Here is a 23,065-nt window from a genome sequence, read left to right as displayed (position 1 = left end):
ACAAATGGAAGTAGAAAGAGAAGAAAAGTGTGCTAGAATTGAACAAAAGCATGCTACAATAGATTAGGAATGTGAGAGCTTTCAACAGTTGCATGATCAATTCGACACTCTTATGAATTTCGTACAACAATAATTTCCAAGAACTAAGTTAGGTGGTCCGCCAATTTAAGTATTACATTTAGTAAATATTTATATTTTTTAATATCAGAAATAACTTATTATTAAATGTAAAAACTTATTTTACTTTATTCAGTAGGTGTTTAAGTATGCTAGTGATCATGATAGAAAAATCCTTCATCAAATGGTAGTACTCTAAATCTAAACGATTATCAATTTCATACATTTTAAATTTCTGGTTAATGCATTAAAACAATTTGAATGTTATTATATTAAACTTTGTATTACATGTATACTAGAACAAATTATGTATTTAGATATTTAAATATTTATAATATTCAATTTATGAATTTTAAAAATATTTATTTATTTTCTTATTAATTATAGTAGTAAATATTGAAAGAAATAAGAAAAGAGTAAATTTTCTAATTTAGAGGTGTTTATGTCCCAAAACATAAGAAAAAACATTGCTAAATTATAGAAAATAGGGGCGTTTGTGTCAAATTGATAACTAATTAAGGTATTTTTGCATACAAATGCCTTAATTGATGGACATTTCAATCTATATCATGTTATGACTGAAAAACATTCATGTCATAACAAGGTTTTCAAGAGCAAAAAATAAAAAAATTAATAAAAGACCAATTAAAACGTTTATGTGAAGAAAATCTTTAATTGATGATTAATGGTCAAATGCCTTAATTGATGTCTTTATCAATTAAGGTGTTTCAAGGATGAAATGTCATAATTGATTATCAATTAAGGTATTTTTATACACAAACATTTTAATTGATCATCAATTAAGGTGTTATTCATTGAAATGCCTTAATTGCAATATAAAAAAAATTAAAATACCATTGACAAAAACCTATACTGCGTTCTAGACATACTTTTCAAGAGTAATGGCTATGTGATAATTTTTTATTCAGGTCAAATTTAGAAATAAAGTAACTTTTCCCTTTTGAAATCCTAGGTTACCACAAGAAGAGGTATGTTTCTTATTTCGAAACTTTGGGTACTATTGGAAATCTAACATTTTCTTGCATAATCGGATTACTTGAACCAAATGTGGGAAATCAATACCCAACATCAAGATTCCAAGAAAAAATTTATGGATTCTTTCGAACCAAATGCACTCGTATTATCTTTTTTATTTTCTTTGTGTGTGGATCCCAAATGTCATTATTTTTTACTTTTATCCATCATTAGTTATTTATTTTTATTTTTATTTTTGTATATATTTTTATAATATGTTTTAATTAATATTTATGTTGTGGGCTAACTTTTTTATTTTTAGTGAGATTTACTTTCAATTTTTTAAAATTTCTAATTTTTTATATTTTTTCTGAGTTTTTTTAAATTTTTTTTATTTATGGGACTTACAATCTTTTCTCTTATTTTTCTATGTATTTTAATAATTTTTTTTAATTTTTATGTTGTAGGACCTACTTTTTAATGGAACCTAATTTTTACTTATTTTATTTTATTTTTTTATATATTTAATAATTCTTTTTTTTCATAAGACCCATTTTTAAATAATTTTTTAATAAAATAATTTTTTTCCAAAATTTTTTTTGCATTTATTGCTTAAGCCTTATATGTATTTTTTTTTTGCTTTTTTAAATATTTAATAATCATTTTTAACTTGTTTATCATGCCTATTTGATACCAAATTTTTTTCTTTTTTAAAACCTTGATAAATATTTTTTAATAAATATTTTTATATTTGACCTACTTGATGCCAATGGTATATTAAGTATTTTTTCAATTTATAACTTTTGCTCTTTTTTACTTTTTTTATTTATTGAATTAATAATTTTTTTAATTTCATTTTTTGGAAACTCACCCAATATGATGATATATCACTTGTTAAGTCATTTAATTCTTTTTTTTTCTTTTGTCTTTTTTATTTTCTAATATTTTTACTATTCACATTTTTTTCATTTTTATTTGATAAAAAATTTAAATATTTTAATTTTTTATGTTAAGCCTATTTGGTATTATTATTAAAATTTTATATTTTTTGTTATTTTTATTTGATAATATTTGAGAAATGGGTATTAACGAATGCATAAATGTCACATTCAAATTTAATATTTTTTGTCCTTTCTTTTTCTATTCTTTTTTTAATTCATTATATAAAATTTTCCTTTTTTAACTTTTCATTATTGACGTTGCGTGCGCAACTTTCTTTTTTATATTTTTTTGCTTTTAGTCTTTTCTTTTTTTTCTTTTTAAATATTTAATAAAAATTTAAAATACTTTTGTGTATGTAGCCAACTTTATATTATTGATTAAAAATATCTTTCTTCTTTTTATTGTATTTTTTGTGTGATTAGATAATTTTGAAAAAAAAATTATCAATATGGCAATTGAATTTGATATTTTTTTTATTTCTTTTTTGAGCCTTTCTTTATTTTTTTTTAGTTTTAGCGTATAAGAAATGAAAATTAAAAAAATGATATTTTTAATTGATAATATCAAATTAACCTTACACAAAAAATAAAAAGCATCACAAAAAGAATTATTAATATAAAAAAGAAAAAAAATAAAGAAAAAGTAAATTAAAATAAAAACAAAAGATATTAATCCATAATATAAATTTTGTAAGTAAAACTCATCATTGGAAATGTCACTAGGTAACCTGACTTTCACCCTTTTTTTTTTTTGCTTTTTCTTCTTTTCTTTTTTTTTTTTTTTTTTACTTTTTTAAAGTTTTTGCTTCTTTTTCATTTTTTTAATTAATAATTTTTTGAAAAAAAATAACAAATGTGTAAATGTAGCACTTCATTTCATTTTTCATTTTTTTGCTTTTTTGATTTGTTTTTATTAAATAATTTACAACAAAAGAAATCGGTGAATAATTTTTTTTAAATGTCAATTGAGGTATGCTCAACAAAATAACCCATATCCAATAGTTTTTGATTCGTCCAGATCCAATACATATATTTTTTATTTGATATCAAATCGAGACTTTTTTTTTTGACAATCAAGGTTGAGTCAGGGTGGGTTTATAGTATTCCATCTTACTTTAACTGTATATATTAAATTATATTTTATATTATATATGTATTATATTAATAAATTTATTATTTAAGATCTTAATTTGAACAAAAAATTATATTTATATATAATTAAGATGTAATCCATCCATCCATTTATTATATAAATTCGACCCATTTTTACTTTTATTTGACTTTCATTTAAGATATCAATGTGCCACTTTTTATTTTTTATTTAAATTTTCTTCTTTTTTTTGTTTTTTTTAATTTAAATAAATTTTGTGAAAAAATAATGTATTAGTCCACATGATATCCCAATTTACTTTTTTTCCTTTCAACTTTTTTGTTTTTTAATTAGATAAATTGGGAAAAAAATCGATTGATAAGAATATCAAAACAATTTGTATCCAATGGATTCCTTCTCAATTGGAAAATCCACATGGTACCCAATGAACTTTCTTTTTTTTTTTTTCCTTTTTTATGTTTTTTTTCCTTTTTGTTCTTTCTTTTATTAAAATCTTTTTGTAACAAACCAATAAAGATGTTCACATAGCACTATTTACCTTTTATCCATTTCCTTTTTTTTTGTTCTTATGACTTAGATAAATTTTGTGATGAAAGATGTTAAATGATAGAGATATTGAAACAATTTGTATTTGATTGATTTTGATCCATCTTGGTCTGGTTAGAACCAAAATTTTTTAAATTGGGATTGAGTTGAGACAATTTTGAGGTATATATTAATTTTGAGGTATATATTAATGTATATATTTTATAATTTATTTATTTTTATACATATATATTGTATTAATAAATTTATTTTTTAATCTTAATTTAAGAAATTAATATTTTAAGCTCAATATAAGGTTTCAATGTAGCACCCTCTATAAGCTTTTTCTTTTATTTTTTTTAATTTTTAGTTTTTTTAGTTTTTCCAGATTTTCTTTCCATTTTTTTATCTTTTGGTTTTTAAATTTTTATTTTTTAATTAGATAAATTTTTTGAGCAAAAGAAGTAAATTAAGGTATTCAAGTGTCATTCTATTTGTTTTTTTTTTATTTTTTAATTAGATAAAATTTTTTAAAAAAATGATTAATACAGATGACAAAAAAATTTTTTTTTTGACCTGTGGCAATGCTTAGGTATATTTGTAGTCTTTATAAAAATCCTGCTTTCGTATGGAACTACACACTACCATGAGTCCATCTCTTTTTTTTTTTTTTGCTCTTCTGATTTTTTTTACTTATTTATTATTTTTTCTTTATTAGATATTTAATAATTCTTTTTAAATTATAAAAAATATATTTTTAAAGATTTTATTTTATGTGTGTGAGACTCACTTATATCAATTTTAAAAAAAATTTTCTTCTTACCCTTTTTTTCCTTTTTTTTCTCTTTTTCTTAAAAATATTTAATAATTTATTATTATTTTTTTATTTTGTGTGAAAACAACCCAATATCAAAAGTATACCAAGTGTTTTTCTTACTTTTTCCTTTTTTCTATTTTTATAAATTTAAATGATAATTTTTTGGATTTTAATTTTTTGTTTGACCCATTTAATGTCAAATGTATGCCATATGTCAAAATATTTGATCCTTTTTTCTTTTTTTCGTATTTGCTTTTTATTTCTCTTTAAAATATTTAATAAGTATTGTTTAAAAAATTTAAAATTTCTTAAATATGAAGCACATTTGATATTGTTATTTAAAATATATATTTTCATTATTTTTTTAATTTGATAATTTTTAATGAAAATGATAATAATAAAAGCGTAGATGTCACATCTAGATTTTATTTTTTATCTTTACTTTTATATTTTTTTCTTAAATTCATGATATACATTTTTCAAAAAATGCCGCAAATATAATGTGGCAACTCAAATTTTGTTCTATTTTCTGTTTTATATTTTATATTTTTCCCTTTTTAATTTTTTTCTTTTCTTTTAATTTTTTAAATTAAATCTTTTTTTGAAAAAAAAAAAGCAAACAAATGTGTACACATGACATCTTATTTCATTTTTTTTATTTATACTTTTTTTTGTTTTTTATTTTTTAATTAGATAATTTTTGCACCAAAAGAAACTGATAAGTAAATTGTTGAAGAAAAATGTTGATGAAAGTATGTATGAAAAAAACATATAGTTGATGAGTTTTAATTGTCTGGATCCAATATATACATTCTTTTCAATTTGAATTTGGATTGAGTTTTTTTTTTTTTTTTTCAAAAATTGGAGTCAAGTCTTAAATGAGTTTAGAGTGTTTCATCTAGCCTAGATATATAAATATATGTTTTATTATTTATTTAATTTTATATTATTTATATGTATTATAGTAATAAAATTATTATTTGATATTTTAATTTAATAAATTCACGTGTCATCGTAATTTTGCTTTTTTTTTCTTTTTTTTCCTATCATTTTTTTTTGTTTTTTAAAAAATTTGACTTTTAAAGTTAATAAATTTTGTAAGAAAAATGACAATGGATATAAGAGTGACAAAACAACTCATATCTAACAAGTTTTTATTCAATCCAATCTAATATGTGTCCATATTTAAAAAATTCAAGATCAGATCGAGATTTTCCCTTTTCTAAAATTAAGGTTGAACCAGAGGTGGATTTAAGGTCTTTCATTGTACCTTAAGTATATATATAATTATGTTTTTAATTATTTATTTCATTTTATATTTATATATTATATTAATAAAGTTTTTGAAATATCTTAATTTAATAAAAATACTTTATTTATATATAATTAAGGTATAATCCATCTATCTTTCACTATGTTATATAAATTTTATTTATTGTGACTTTCGTTTAAGTTTCATTTAAGGTGTTGATGTGACATCTTATATTTCTTTTCCTTTTCCTTTTTACTTTTTTTCTTCTTTTTTTGGTTTTTTCTGATTTTTTTTAATTTAAATAAATTTGTTAAAAACCTAATAGATGTGTTCACATGGCACCTAAATTTGATTTTTTTTTCTCTTTCATTTTTTTTTAATTCCATAAATTTTGGAATGAAATGAGTTGATGAATAAAGATGATAAAATAATTTGTATTCGATGGATTTTGATCCAACTCGATCCAATAGGAGATTTTTTTTCTTTTTTTTATTTCCCTTTTTCCATTTATTTTATAGATAAATGTTATAAGAAGATAATATCAGTGGGGATATCCTTGTCCCATTTGTTTTTTTTTTTATATATTTTTTTGTATTTTATTAATTAGATCAATTTTACAACAAAATGAGTCGATCGTTAGGGATGGCAAAATAATCAGTATTCGATAGCTTTCTATAAATCTCAATTCAAAATGGTTATTTTTTTTTGTAAAAAATCGGTATCGAATCAAATCGTGTCTCTTTTTATAAAAAAGTAAAGATAAGTTAAATATGAATTTAATATATTTTACCCTAAGCCACTCTGTGTTATACATAAAAGTATATGTTTTTATTAACAATTTAATTTTATATTTATATATTTATTATATTAATAAAGTTATTATTTTATATCTTAATTTAATGTATTAAGATTTTAAATTTAATTTTAATATCAACATGAAACTCGATGGTCTTTTTTTTTCTTTTCCTCTTTTTAAAATTTTTTTTTAATTAATCAAGTTATTATTTAAGGCCTTAACTTAAAAATATATATTTTATACTTAATTGGGATATTCACATAATACCATAATAAACTCCTTTTTTTTTCAAATTAATTTTGTTAAAAAAAAAGGTCAATGGAGATTTCATGTAATATCTTTATTTGACTTTTTTTTTCACCTTTTTTATATTTTTTAATTAGATAAATTTTGTAACAAAAAGTCTCAATTGATCGAAATGTCAACAATTCGTATTGTATGAGTTTCGACCCATTCCAATTGGATAGGGGTCATTTTTTTTAATCAAAATTGAGTTAGGATGAGTTCAGATTTTGTAAGATATTGTAGACACCTAATTTTATCCAAGATATCTTATCACTTTAAACCAAGTTAGTTTTGTAATTGGGTTTCGATCATTAGTTTTTTGGGTTCATTAATGGTCTATTTTTGTGCTCGAGGATAAGGCCAGCGTGGATCTCATGATGAGGCTAGTTGCAGTGGCTTGGAGTAGCGTCAAAATGGGCTAATAAATAGCGTAATAAAAAGTTTAATCTTAAAAGCCCATTAATGGCCCATTAACCCGTTAAACAAACAATATATAAATAATTAATAATATTATTATTATTATTTTAATATTAACAGTTAAAAATTAAAAATTTAAAACATAAAAAACCAAAACAATAAAAAAATAAAAAAAAGGCTTGGCCCAAACAAATAAAGTTTAAAGGTCTAAAGCCAAAGAAAAACCCCAAAAAATAAATCCAAAAAAAAAAAAGAGGAATTCATGAAACATAAATAAAAAAAGGGCCATTTGGGCAATTAAGTTTTTAAAGGCATGCAAAATACATGGAGGACAGGCACCATAGAAAACTAGTTGCATGGCAATATATAGCTTCAAAACAGAAAGAAAAGACAAGATGACCACATGGGAAGAGGGGAACGTGTATGGACAACCAGCATGTGGTGGAAACCAGTGGAGAAAATGTTGGGCTTGAAGCAATAAACACAACAACACAAAAGCAATATATCACAATAAACCCACAGTAATAAAGAATAATCAACAATCAACAATGTAGGAAAAATAATGCACACCAAGATTTACGTGGAAAACCCTTTAGTGTAGAGGGAAAAACTATGGACCACTAAAAAAATCTTCACTATCAAATAATGGATATACAAAGTTCTTCTTTAGCTAAAACTAGAGCTAATCAACAACTAGATAGAGACAAATAGAGAAATCTCACCAAATAGGTGACTCAACAGATACACACTGACTTTATTCTTAGAGAGTTTCAAACCTGATCTTCATCATTCAAAATATAAAACTCTGAATCATAAACCTGCTGATAAAATTTTAGTTCAATCGGACCACAAATTAACTTCTGTTAAACTAACTCTCCCTTTTTTTTTTCTTTCTATCTTTCTAGCTTTTTTTCTTTCTTTTCTTAGTTTGCGACACCATCTTAAAACAGCTTCACCTCTTTTTATTAAGTAGCTAAGGCTTTGTATAAAAAGAAAGACCAAGGCCCATGGCCTTTGATTGGTTAAAAACCAATTACATGGGGCTGGACCCTATTTTCCTAACAATCTCTCCCTTCAACCCCAATAGGTGGAGATTCATCACCATCGCAGTTTCATTTGGAACTTACCTTGGCCAAGGAACTCATTCTAGCCAAGTTACTATAGAGTTCAAGCTTCTTTTTAAAAAGTATCTTAGTCAACATATCTATTATATTTTTATCAATATAGACTTTGTTCAACAGTATTTGCTATTTCTTAATCATTGAATGTAAACAGTGATATCTAACATCAATGTGCTTTGTTCTAGTATGGTACATGGCATTCTTACTCAAATCTAAAGCACTCTGGCTATCACAAAATATCATATACTCTTTCTGTTTCAACCCTAATTCAAAAAAAAAAATTTCATCCAAAGCATTTCTTTACCTACTTCGATTGTTGCAATATACTCAGCTTTTGTAGTTGACAAAGTAACATACTTTTGCAACTTAGACTATCAAGATATAGCTCTTTCTACAAAAGTGAACAAATATCTTGAAGTAGATTTTCTACCATCAAGATCACATGCCATATTAGCATCAGTAAACCTTTCTAGAACTGATTGTGAAACTCCATTACTCAAGCACATTTTTGAGGTGCCCTTAAATATCTGAAAATCCATTTTACTGCTTTTCAGTGAACTTTTTTTGAATTAGAAAGAAATCTACTCACTACACCAATTGCATGAGCAATGTCAGGCTGTGTACAAACCATAAAATATATTAAAAAATTGACTACAAAAGAATAAAAAATACTAGATATATCTAGTTGCTTTTTTTTAGACACCAGACAAGATTTTTTACTCAGATGAAAATGATTGGCAAGTGGATTGCTAACTAATTTAGCATGTTACTTATTGAATCTACTAAGCACTCCTTTAACATACTTTTCCTATGATAACCATAGCTTTCTAGCTCTCCTATCTTAGATAATGTCCATATTGAGAATCTGCTTTGCTGGACCTAAATCTTTCATATAAAGGACTTAAACAATTGTTCTTTCAACCTGTGAACCATACCGGCATCTTATCCTATAATCAACATATCATCAACATATAATAAAAGAATAATGAAGTTATCATTAGAAAATTTTTTGACATATATACAAGGATTCGCTACCATTCTTTTATAGCTATGGTTCACAATAAAAAAATCAAACTTTTTGTGCCACTGTCATGGAGCCATACAAGCTTCTTTTTAGTTTACAAACTAAGTACTCTTTTTTTTTTCACTTTAATTAAGTTTTGTACCTCACTAGTTTATCACCAATCGAGCTTTATACCTCACTAGTTTGTCACCATTCTTGTTCAATTTGAACACCCATTTATTCTTCAATGGTCTCTTCTCTTTTGAAAGTTTAACAAGATCATAAGTACCATTTTTTCATAATGACTCTATCTCTTCTTTCATTGCTTTTAACTAGTGCTCTTTATTTGGAGTAGTCTACACATTTTGAAAGCTCTCTGGCTACCTCTCACTGGTAACTTAAATAATATCTGAACTTGGATGCCTGATAGATGACTTATGTTCTCTAGTAGATCTTCTTGGCTAAAACTCTACACCACCTGATGCTAAAGGTAGCTCTCTTTGCTCAACACTTTCTTATAGAAAGGATTGCTTCCCCTACTCAAAACTAATTGTATTTGGCTCATCACTAACTGTGGCTGACTCATTCATATTCCAAAGTTTTATTCCTTGCTTATTTCTACCATCTATGGCTCTTTCTTATGGAACCCTTATTCGTATTAAAACTTCACACTCAATAGTAACCCATGTAGTTTTTTCATTTTTTTCAAAGTCTGCTATGGTTTTTTTTTTCATGAAAGACCATATCTCTGCTTCTGACTATCTTTCTCTTTATTGGATCCCATACCCTATAACCAAATTTCTCATCATCATATCTTACAAACACACATTATATGGCTTTATTGTTAAGCTTTGACCTCTTTTTTTTGGTACATGCATGAATGCTTTACACTTAAAAACTTTCAAATGAAAGTATGAAGCATCTTTCTCTATCTATACTTTTTTTAGAATGTCAAAGTCCAAAGAAACTGATGGTGATCTATTAAGCAAATAACAAGCTGTGTTGACTACTTCATTCCAAAAAGGCTTTGGTAATTTTACCATCCTTAACATACATTTGACTTTTTCTATAATGGTGCAATTCATCCTTTTAGCTACACTATTATGTTATGGTGTTCCAAGTTTTGTCATCTTATGCCTGATCTCATGCTTTAAACAGTACTTTTCAAAGTCTTTGGATGTGTATTCTCACCATTATCAGTTCAAATACACTTTAAGGGCAACCTTGTCATCCTTTCCATCATGACATAAAATTTACCTGGCTTTTATTTTTCAGCATATACACATAAGTCTTATGTGAAGCATCATCAATAAAAGTAACAAAATACCTACTACCACCAATAACTCAGCCTTAATGGGACCACATACATTAGAATAAATCAATTCCAATCTATTTTCTTTTTTCTGAGAACTTTATGTAAAGAAACTCTATGATGCTTACCAAATAAACAATGATTACATGAATCGAGAGACATACCTTTGGTCAAGGGAATGAGAGACTACTTTGCCAAAACCTATAACCCTTTCTCACTCATGTGTGTTAGCTTTTTGTGCCACAAGTTTGCTGAAGCATCATCCTCAATGACATTTATCTGGTTTCCATTTAATTATATCCATGTCTTGTATATTGTGCAGCATAGTTTTTTTTTTTACAACTATCATAGATCTTTTGAGAAGCTTTCACTACCCATTCTTTTGTCGACTCTCATATCTTTCCTTATCAAGGACATTAATAGCAAGTAAATTTATTCTCATATCCGAAATGTGTTTAACATCCCTTAAAGTCAACATGTAGCCTGTACTAGTTTGTATAACAATATCACCAATCCTAACAATCTACAACACACTCTTGTTTCCCATCTTGGTGTAACCAGAGTCTCTTGTTTTGTAAGTTATAAACAACTATCTCTTAGGAACATAATGATATGTCACTCCTATGTCAACCATCCACTCAATGCTGGGATCACCAACATGATTACAATCACTATGTGTATAAATCAAAGTAATTGAATCACTATTTAATTTACTAATACAATATTTTCATCATCTGAACTCTTACTTTTCTCATCTTTTTGCTCTTGTTTCAAGATTTTATAGTGTTGTTTTATATAACTTGCTTTACCACAATGGAAATATTTCACTTTATCTCTGGACTTGGATCAATGTTTAGACTTACTATGACCTTTTGAGTTTTGATCTTTGTCAATGCTTTTACTTCTGTTCTCTATGACTAAACTTGATTCCTAAGGTCTACATCTTTTTACCTTACTTCTTTATTAAGTATATTATCCTTTACCATCTTTAATGTCACATTGTAATCAAGAGCTGAATTAAGAATAATCACAACTAGAGTATTTCGACTGTCTGGCAATGAACCAAAAAAAAAAATATCTTTATTTCATCATCCATCTTAAGCTCCATAATAGTCATCTGATTAAATATATCTTGAAAACCACTCAAGTACTTTGTAATAGATCGTCCATCCATGTACTGTAAAGTTACAAGCTTTTTAACAAGCATAACTTTACTCATACCTATTTTTCTCTCATACAATGCTGTCAAATTTTCTCAAACAGTGTAGGCATCTGTCTTTTGCGTTACATAATGGAACATGCTGATATCAACCCATTTTTTGATTGTATCCAGTATCTTTTTGCCTAATTTCTTTCAGCTTTAATATTTCATATCTGCTGGCTCATACAAATTTTTACAATATAAATGATCTTCCATCATAGGCTTCCAAATTGAATAATTTGACGCTGTAAATTTTATCATGGAACCTATATCACCTTTCATGATCTCAAATAGAATTTACTTCTATCTTGGACTGCTTCTGTATTGATGTTTCAAAATAACCCTCATTCTGATACTACTTGTTAAGCCTGAAACAAGAAACACAACGACGCAGAAATAATATATTGTAATAAACCTATAGTAATAGATAATAATCAACAATCAACAATGCAAAAAAAAAAAAAAGGCACGTTAAGATTTAAGTGAAAAGCCCTTAAGTGTAAAGGAAAAAATCATGGACCACCAAAAAAAATTTTACTATCAAATAATGGATATACAAAGTTCTTTTTTAGCTAAAACAAGAGCTAATCAATAACTAGAGAGAGACAATTGGAGAAATCTCATAAATAAATGACTTAACAAATACATATTGGATTTGTTCCTAGAGAGCTTTAAATCTGATCTTCACCGTTCAAAATGTAAAACTCTAAATCATAAACTTGCTGACAAAATTTTAACTCAATCGGATCACAGATCAACTTTCGTTCAACCAATTCTCCTTCCTCTTATTTTTTTCTATCTTTCTGGCTTTTTTTTCTTTTTTTTTCTTGGTTTGTGACACCACCTTAAAATAGCCTCACCTCTTTTTATTAAGTAGTTAGAGCTTTGTATAAAAAGAAAAACCAAGGCCCACAGCCTTTGATTTGTCCAAAATCAATTACATAGGGTTGAACCTCATTTTTCTAACAAAAAAAGAAGAGAAGAGAGCATGCGCTGAAAAAGAGAAGGTAACAATAGTCGACAGCAGAAAAGAATGGAAAAAGGTAAAAAAACAAAACTACATGATAATAAAGTAGGTAAAAAATGGTGACAAGCTGCATGAGGAAATAAGAGAAAAGAGGTGGTGGCAGTGAGTTTCAAAACAGTAGAAACTAAAGAAGAAACATGCAGTGGAAGAATAAGTGGCACGCGAGAAAAAAAATGTAAAAAAAATAGTGGAAAATTAATAGTACCAAACAAAAAAGAAAACAAAAAAGAGAAGACAGAAGAGTAAAAACAAAAATAAGAAAAGATAAACTAGGTAGCAGACATTTAGGATGGGTAGAAAAGAAAGAAAAAAATTGAAACAGTAAAAGAACTAGAGGCAAAAAATGCAAAAAAATAAAAGGTAGAAGAGATGTGAACAGAAAAGAGAAAAGGCAACAGAGAACAATTAAACAAAATAAAACAAAATAAAAGAAGACAAAACTGGCATTAGCAAAAGAAATACAAAACATAAAAGAGGAGAAGATAAAGCTTAAAGGAAAGAGAGAAAGTAGGTAGTATGAGGAAATAAAAAAAAAAAAAAACAAGCGTAAAAAAAGACTGACAGAAACGAAGAAGGCAACTTATCAGGTTTATTTCTCAGCATTTTTTTTTTCATTTCTTGCTTTGTATGTGTTATTGCTTGCATAGGCATGTTCAATGTTTATTGTTTGCTTGTCTTGTTAAGTTTACTAATAGTTTGGTTTCCTTTTCTTTCTTTGCTACTTAATTGTATGAAAATTATAAAAGCATGACAAGGAAAAAGTTTCAAAGCCAAGTTTCATTCCCTTTTTTCTTTGTCAAAGAAACCCAACACTATTTATGTTCATGGCCATCTGGTTTTAAGGTGGAAAAAGTTTTTAATAAAAAAAATAAATCCCAAAAATAGAAGGTAATAATGTTCTGTACAGGGAGAAATTCAAGCTTGTTTTTCTTTCCTTTTTCCTGCTTGTAGTTTGCGCATGGTGTTCAACTTTTATCCCTCTCTTGTTTATTATTTCTTCATGTGGGACTCTGTGCTTTGTTTAAGCTTAAGGTTTTTTTATTGCTAAGCTTTTTTTTTATTGCAAATGAAATTATTGTTCAAATTATGCTTTATCCGATTCACTTGTTAAGCTCTCTTTACATTAAAGTTTTGTGGAGTCTTGAACATTTGTTTATTTTTACTATAGTACATTTTTATGTATATTTTATACCATTTTGTGTTCATGTACATTTTTCTTATGTTGTTTGGATGCAATTTAAATTTCATGCATGTTTAATTTCCTTATTAGTTTAATTTCTATGCCTATCTTAGTTTTTATACAATTTAATTTCCATGTTGTACATCACTTTAAATGCAATTTATTCTCCATGCATTTAAATTTATTAATTCCATCATGCTTCTTAAAAATAATAATAAAAGTAAAATAAAAATAATAAAAAAAAATAATGAAAAATTTAAATCCCTGTCTAGATGTTGGAGGGATTCAAAATTGAGTTTTAAAAGATTTCTGCCTAAATGTTGGGAAATTAAATTTATTAAAGAGAATTTGAATTGTTTTAAAAAATCATAATTATATAATATTAAAAAATATAAAAATAAATAAATAAACAAGTAAGAATAATAAAATAAAAAGAGTAGGTAAAAAACCTTAAGGCTTGTGAATGTTTTATATGGCATTTTTACATTATTATTTTTATTATTTTTATTATTACTTTTGTTATTGAACTTGCCATTATATAATTATTTTGGTTTATGTTTGATTTAGATTGGATAAATTATGTATATATTAGTTTTTTTCTATTGGCATGCTTATGTTATCTTTGATCATATTTATAATAAAAGATTAATAAGTAATAATAAAATTTTTAATGAAAAAAAAATATATATATATAAGTATAAAAATTCATTTTTTAGAAAAATGATAAAAAATGAGTTTACCTCGAAAGTCTACCTAGATGTTGAAGATTTTTAAAGAGACTCGTAAATTTGTAAAATGAAACTTTAGGTAAACCATAAAACCCTAAGTGAGACCCTAAATGAAACCCTAAATTGATATTGTAAATCAAAATGAAACTGAAACCCTAAGAAAAATCCAAAACCCTAAATAGGTTTTAGATGAAACCCTAAACTAAAATTTGTAACCCCAAACTTACTCCAAATTCCAAATTTGTTTTAAATTTTTAAGGATTTGCATGAAAACCTTTTATAAAATAATTTGTTCTCAAATGTTGCCTAGAAGTTGGGTATTTAGTAAATTTTATTTCATTAAAAATTCTCATATATTTCCATAACCTAAAATAGATTTGTTTTGTTAAAATAAAATAATATTTTAATAAATAAATAAAATAATAATAATATGAGATTTAAATATAAAAAGTTGCATTCAAACTCTGCCTAGATGTTAAACAGTCAAAGTGGTCTCTTTATATTTGAAAACCTGATTTTTAAATTCCTCTTTTATCATCATTTGCATATGTTTCGTTTTTAGATTAATATGTACATTTATAATGCATATATAGGTTTGTTCTAATTATGGATGCTCAATATTAATTATATTATTATTATTATTATTATTATTATTATTATTATTATTATATTTTTTACTGCTTAAAAAGTTCTTAAAAAATTAGTTTTAAGTAAATAAAATTGAAATAGCATTTTGTGAAATATAATTATTAGTATTTTACCTAAATGTTGAAGAGTCATAAATGATTATCATTTACAAATAATTTTATTTTATTATTTTTTAAGGAATGTTACAATAAATTTTAGATGAAAAGACTATTTTTGAATTTTATCTTTATGTTGGGGAATTTGAGGGTATTTCTTTAATATGAAGATTTTCATAATATTCCTAAATAAAGTTTTCTTCAAGTTAATTTTCTTTTTAAAAGATGAAGGGAATTATGATTAAATTTCAAATAGAAACCAATTTTATCAAGAATTATAAATAGCATGTGATTAATTGGTACCAATTTTATGGGCATTGTGAGGATGTTAATCATTCCCTACATGTAATCGACTCTCGAACTCAATCTGTTGTCGTAAATTAAAATTATTTTTTTAATAAACTTGTTTTATTAAAAAAAATTTTTTTTGGGTGGTCAATTACACCATAAAAAAGTTGATGGTGACTCCATATGTTTTACATGATCTTAAATTTTTACATCTAACGATTGAACCTCCGAATCAATACATTATGACAAATACGAGATTGGGACAAAAGTGTATTTATTATGTTTTGTCTTGACTCATTCCAAAGTATATATAAAAATATATATTTATTATTAATTTAATTTTATATTTATATATATGTATTATATTAATAAAATTTTTTGTTACTTTAATTTAAAAAATTAATATTTTAAATTCAATGAGTGTATAAATGTGGCATCTTTTATGAGTTTTTTTTTTCATTTTTTTGTTATTTTTTATTTTTTTATGATTTTTTGCTTTATATTTTTATTTTTTATTAAATATATTTCGCAATAATAAGAAGTTAATTTAGATATTCACATGTCATCTTTATTTTTTTCTTTACTTTTTTAATTAGATAAATTTTAAAAATTTTGATAAATACATATAGCAAAACAAAAACAATTTTAACATGTGACAATGCGTGAGTTTTCACCTAGTATCATTAATTGGTAACATTAACTGCTACCAATGTAACGGAATAATTTGAACCTATAAAACCTCATTACCAAAATAATATTAATAATAATAAAACTCGTTGAAAATTACTTTAAAAACTTACCTCAGAAAAACAGCAAAGTGATCCTATATATTTATTCTAGTTTGTAGTGGGAAATACGATACTTTACCGGTAGATTTGTTCATGGGACATGGCCTAACTGAATCCAATTGACACTATTAAATACCAAATTAATCGCCGATCTGATCGCCCAAGCTGGTTTGTATTATTAAAAATATTAAAAAATATATTAAAATTTTTAAGAATTAAAATTAAATAAAATAATTTTATTATTAATAAACTAATATCCATAGCTTTGGACTAAAATGTAAAAAAGAAAAAAAACTAAGTGTGTTTGGTTCATGAAAATATTTTTATTTTTTATTTTCATAAAAAGTAAAAAATGAGTAAAAAATCTTATTTGGTTGAAAAAATAAAAATTATTTTTTAGAAAATGAAAATGAAAATAGACTAAATTTAGAAAATAAAAAAATTGTTTTTAATATTTTCGATGAAAACATTTGAGAGAAACGGAGAAGATAAAAATACGAAATTTTAAAATTTATTTCAATTTTGGGACAAAGGTCCCAGTTTCAAATAGATTGATTTGCAAAATTTTTTTAAAATTTTTCATTGCCATTTTATCTTTCCTTCTATTCTTTCTTCCCCTTCTCGGTTTTCTGGCTTTTCTTCCTTAATCTTTCCTTCTTCCTTCTCCTATTTTCCTTCTTTATTTGGGCACCTATGGAACTACCCAACGTCATTAATGAAGCCAGTTTGTTGGCTGCGACCTGGACCTTTCCTTTCCCTCTCCTGTCACACCCCCCTTTGGCCCCATTGAAATACTCACACTTCATTCTCACCTCTCTCTACATTCAACAAGTATTTCTGATATCAACAAATTATCAGCAAAACAATGGAAAAATGCACATACCAAATACATTTTCATAATTTTTATTTTTAAAAATAGAATTTCATTTTATGTACCAAACATGTTTTTTAATATTCAAAAAATAAAAAATAAAAAATAAAAATAAAAAATGAAAACGAATAATTTTTTCATTAACCAATCGTAGCCCAATTTTTCAAGCTGAGTCGGACTTAAAAGTTCACATTAAAATCCAATATAAATTGAATCAAACCCACTGTCATGACGTATATTTATCACTATCTTCGTATAAAATAAATTTGAATAAAAATCAATTAAAAAATTTCCTTTAGATTGACATTATCATGTTTAAACGCAAGAGAATCTGGAATTTTGCAGGTCTACAACTTTTTTTGTCCTGTTTCTTTGATCAGTTAATGTAACTATGGTCTGCCTAAAATAAGCCCCATTTTCAAAATTCCAACAATTTCACTTCGTTACCATTGTGTCCTTCCAGTTCACAAGGTTTCACTTGCTCACATGCCTTTCTTGGAGTGCAGACAATACTTTTTGAGAATTGAAGAATGAAAGTCGAATTCTATCTTCAGTTTCGAGCGGGAAGCTTCAATCCATTTCTCATGTTCTTCAATCGTAGGTCGCATTTCATCGTACAAGGAAGCAAGTTGGCAAGCAGCTTCATTCTTTAATTCCTGCAGCGCAAGTCAAAAAACCCAACGTCAGCTTTAAAGAGTTTATTCCTTTTAAACATTCAAGCCGCACATCAAAACCCTTTCCCACCTGCCTAACAAGGGGAGAGAATATGGACCACAGCAATGATTAAGCAAAGTATTACATATGATTAACATTGGATTTCAAGTTTGAACAAACCGATTCTTCATTCGTCCGCCAACAGAGAGAGGATATGAGCTGCAGCAATTATTCAAGCACAGTGATCTGATCACATTTTCAGAAATGGTTCTTAGATTGATACTCTATGCTCTCACAAAAACCAAACACCAGAAACGAGGGGTCAAGAGAATGCTACAACTAAAATTTGAAATTTTAGAATTACTGTTTTTGATAAATTTGAAATTTAAAGAAAGATTTCAAAGTAATAAATTTGAAATTTTGAAAAAAGACTCTAAGGTATATTACTGTGTTACTTTCTTTAATATTTTATTTACCCTTACCGTATTATTTATTAGTTGGTACACAAAAAAGTTGTAAGCAATAAATCTTAAAATATAATGAAGTTTAGTGATTGATTGTGTTTTGTATTGACAAAATTTGTCTACCAAATATTCATCGGCATATTACAAGATTGCTAAACTTTTATAAAAAATTTTTCTAGCAAAATTTTATAAAAGAAATCTTGAAATATTTTGGAGGAAGAGTTTTGCAAATTGCTTATGTTTTTTTTTCAAAAAACTAAAAGAGTTTTTATAATTAATTAAATGTCTTTTCATTATTCAAACATAACTATTTATTTTGAATAAACAAAATAATATGTTTTTGACTAGTTAAAACTATCTATTTAAATAAATTTATTTGTCTGTTTTGTACAAACTTAATTGTTTGTTTTGAATAGACTTAACTAATCGGACATTTAATTAAGTTTTGTTTTATTTAATTATTATTTTATTTATTGCACGTGACAAGTGCCCAATGCCAACAATTAAATATTAATATACATTAATTATTTAATTAATGTAAGACCAACCAAGCTTAAAAGTCCAAGTCCATGGTCCATATTTGCACTTTAGCCACTTAAGTCCAACACTCATGTTAATTTAAATAATTGTCTTTTCTTTTTTGTTTTCTAATGTGAGATTGCTTCCCATACTTTATTTTGAAAATCTTTAACAATCCTTCACCATTTTCAAAATAATCCACATTTATAATGATCTTGAAAATCAATTGCATAAAATGAAGGTATTTTCCAATTTCAACCTTCACTTAGTGAAAATAAGTTAAAGCTAACCGAAATTGTATGGTAGACTATACTTTGAATTAGCTATTCTATTTGGTTAACCAAATGTATCTCACACAACGATTTTGACACTCAATGAATACTTGGTATTTATGACACCTTATTGCCATGTGTCACATTCTCTTTTCATGAGTGTTGTTACAGCCAAGTTTTTCAGCTCTTAAAAGTGACCACACTTCACACTCACATAGATAGCTCCCATCAATAGTGTTGTCATAATTATAAACATTCTAACATATTTATGTTATGAGTCTATTAAGAGTATATTACTCATCATTCCATTACCATTACGATTACTTAGCACTTTACTTGGGATGAAGTTATAAATTTTATTATAGTGCTAGTAGTCACATACATATGATGATTTTGTCTCATTGAACTTAGAGTACTACAAGAAAGCAGATCATTAGCAACAAAAAATTACGATGACAAATTTTCATCGCTAAAAGCTTTTAAGATCGATGGAATACTGACAGATTAGCAATAAATCCTGACAAACAATTTTTTTTTTTTGTTTTTATTATGAATTAGTGATAGATTTTTGTCAAAAAAGACTAAGAATTAGTGATGGAAATTAAATTCGTAGTTAATTCCATTGGTAAATCAGCATGCCAAAAGTTTAGATATGATGCCAATTTCAGCGAGAAGATTACCCTCACTAATGCTATCAATATTGACAAATTTAGTGTTGGAATTTTTTTCATTGCTAATAACTAAGCTTTTCTACTTAAAATTGAAATTGAAATTGAAATTTATTTTTTATTTTTTTTTAAATTTAAATTTGGTAAAATTATTAGCAATGAAAATTTTTTGTTGCTAAAACTCAAACAATTAAAATGTCATTTCCTTCTTTCTCTCTCTGTTCCCTTTTTCTTCTATCTCTTCCTTTTTCTTTCTCCTTTGACTCACCCCAACCTTCAGTCACATCTCATCAAAACCAACTCCACTCTGACCACCTACGACACTGTACGATTGCCAGAAGCTTGTCAACCACCATATGGACCTGATCTTTACTAAAATCGACGAAAGCACCCTTAAAATACCTTTCAGTTCTTTCTCATTTTCCTTCTCCATTTCCTCCTATCTTTGACAAATTGTTGCCAATATTAGTGGTTTTCTCTTGTCTAAATCAAACCTTTAACTTCCCCAAATTTCTTACCCAAAAATCTTTTTGTGTTAAGCCCCTATTCTTTTCTTTTGTTTTTTCTTTATTTATTTTCTTTTTTTTTTGTTTCAAAATATTTTTCTTTTTCTTTTAATTTTAGTAAGCATGTAAAAAAGAAATCTTAGTATTCAAATCTAACTATTAAGGGCTCTTTTTAGGTCTAAAGGGTAAAATAATCTTTTTTTTTCTCATTACAAACTTTCAGTAAACATTCAGAGGCATTTTTATCTTTTGAACTGAACTAAGGTGTCAGTCTGACCTGATTTCATTAGGCCATGTTAGCTCAACCACCTCATTAGTCTACTTAGTAAACCCCTTAAATGCTAATTTATTCACTTCTTTGTTAATCTCTAACTTGAATGTCGGAACACAAACGCTGGGATTACACCAAGGTTTTATCTTTAATTGCTCTATTTTTTTTTTTTGCTTGATTTTAGGGTTTTATCCTTAGTAGATTAGCTCGGCACCAACATTTGGCACTCTAAATAGGGGCATTCTTTTTCTAGTTGAGCTAAAATACTATGCCACCAAGAAAGAGGGTTATTGAGAAATGAGAACCAACTGCTGCAACTAAAATAAAACCCCAAACTAACCAACCCACAAATTGATCAACACTTACATGAGACATAATGGAATAATTTTTAGTCTTAAACCAATAGCTACAGTCCCTCAAAGAAATGATTCAAAACCTCACTCTACCACAAACATCCAATGCACCTAATTTGATCACCCTAAAGAACCCACACCAAGAAAAATTATCGAGCTATAATGATACTGAAGTGTCACCAACTTTAGAAGAAAATGAGCATACTACCCTTGTAACTCATCACCATACTCACACCTCAATGCAAACCACCACCCAAAAGTCCAAACAGATTGTCCCTAAGCCATAACCAAACAAAAACCTAGAAGCTTAGATGCGTGCCATGGAAGAGTTAAAAAGAAAGTCCATTACATTTGAGGATGACTTAAAGTTCCTAGAGACCTCATCTTTTATCGAAGAAATATGTTGGACCATGCTCGTAAAAAAGGTTTAAAATGCCAACTTTGGAGACTTATGATGTGACACCGAAGTGTCTGCACATCATACAACTTGGATTGAGACTAAGGTAGACTTATCCAAAAATAAGATAGGCCTATCTTTGGTCCAAATCTACACATAAATAATGTGGGTTGGAATAGGGAGATTACGTTCACACTAGTTGAAAAAAAAGATAATGAATATGAATGGGATTGTGGTTGGGTTTAGGAGTAAATGGACATATTATGTTCACATGCAAATCTCATGATTTTAGGCATGATTCTAGCAATACAATTTGCAAGTTTTCATGCTTGGAGTGATGTTCCTAGCCTATATATTTTCTATTATTCTTTGGTAAAAGGTAGAATAAAGTTTTCTTTATCCTTAGGCAATCTTCTAGATTGTTTTTCAAGTTCTGTATCTTTTAGATGGATTTCTTAAAGTGGTAAACTTTTATTATTCTGTATCATTGATTAGAATTCTTAGGGTGGTATTTCTGTATCCCTTAGTTTTTAGTCTTGGTGGTGAACTTTTATCCCTTTTAATCTAATAATCATATTATGCCATTATTCAAATCCTTGTGAGTTATCTTTTTTGTGAGTTTTTATATTTACAGTTAATCGTCGCATCTTAAACATCAAATTTTGACATTAAATTGGTATCAAAGCTATGGTAGGTCGTTATCATCAAGCACTAATAGAAGAGGTTGAAGCCAACATTGACGTTGCAGTAATTATCAATATTAACCCAAGGGATGCCCTTATAGAGGAGATGCAGCAATAGATCCTTCAACTATAATATCAGTTGCGTATACAAAAAGAAAGAGAGGAGATAATGAGGCAACAAAGGAAAAAAAAAAGAAGATGAAGGAAAAACCAATCTATTTCATGGAAACAACAATGATTTTGATGATAGCACCCTATCTCACCCACGGTAAGTTAGAGATTATCTATGCAGAAACCAACTTCAACCTAGCATATTCAATCCAATGATAGAAATTTTTTAGTTTGAAGGGAAGATGCAACCTAAAGAATTTTTAGATTGGCTACACACGGTGGAACACATATTTGAATACCATGGTGCCCCTGAACATCGCAAGGTGAAGCTAATGGCCATCAAACTCAGAAAGCATGCATCTTTTTGGTGGGAAAATTTGAAGAAGTAAAGGGAAAGAGAAGGCAGGAGAAAAATTACAATTTGAGAGAAGATGGAAAGAGAGTTAAAGAGAAAGTATCTCCCAGATAACTTTTGACAAGTTGTCTTCTTTAGGCTTTACAACTTGAAGTAAAGAGATCTCTTAATGGAGGAGTATACGGTTGAGTTTGACCACCTCATGTTAAAGTGTGAATTGGTAGAACAGAAAGAGTAGACTATTACTTGGTATCTTGGAAGATTAAAGATTGAGATAGCTAATGTGGTGAGCTACAACCCTATTAGACTTTCAA

The 23,065-nt window shown here is 26.6% G+C and overlaps 1 pseudogene; it reads right to left on the bottom strand.

The window, feature by feature from the left end:
- Positions 1-17,659: 17,659 nt before the first annotated feature.
- Positions 17,660-23,065, bottom strand: part of LOC111310723 (histone-lysine N-methyltransferase ASHH1-like) — a 50,025-nt pseudogene continuing 44,619 nt past the window's right edge.

This window comes from Durio zibethinus, chromosome 1 (genome assembly GCF_047325235.1).
Source record: "Durio zibethinus cultivar Kanyao isolate XHJ-2024 chromosome 1, ASM4732523v1, whole genome shotgun sequence".
Taxonomy (NCBI): Eukaryota; Viridiplantae; Streptophyta; class Magnoliopsida; order Malvales; family Malvaceae; genus Durio; species Durio zibethinus.
The sequence above is the reverse complement of the archived record's forward strand: the minus strand, read 5'-3'. Positions and strand labels throughout refer to the sequence as shown.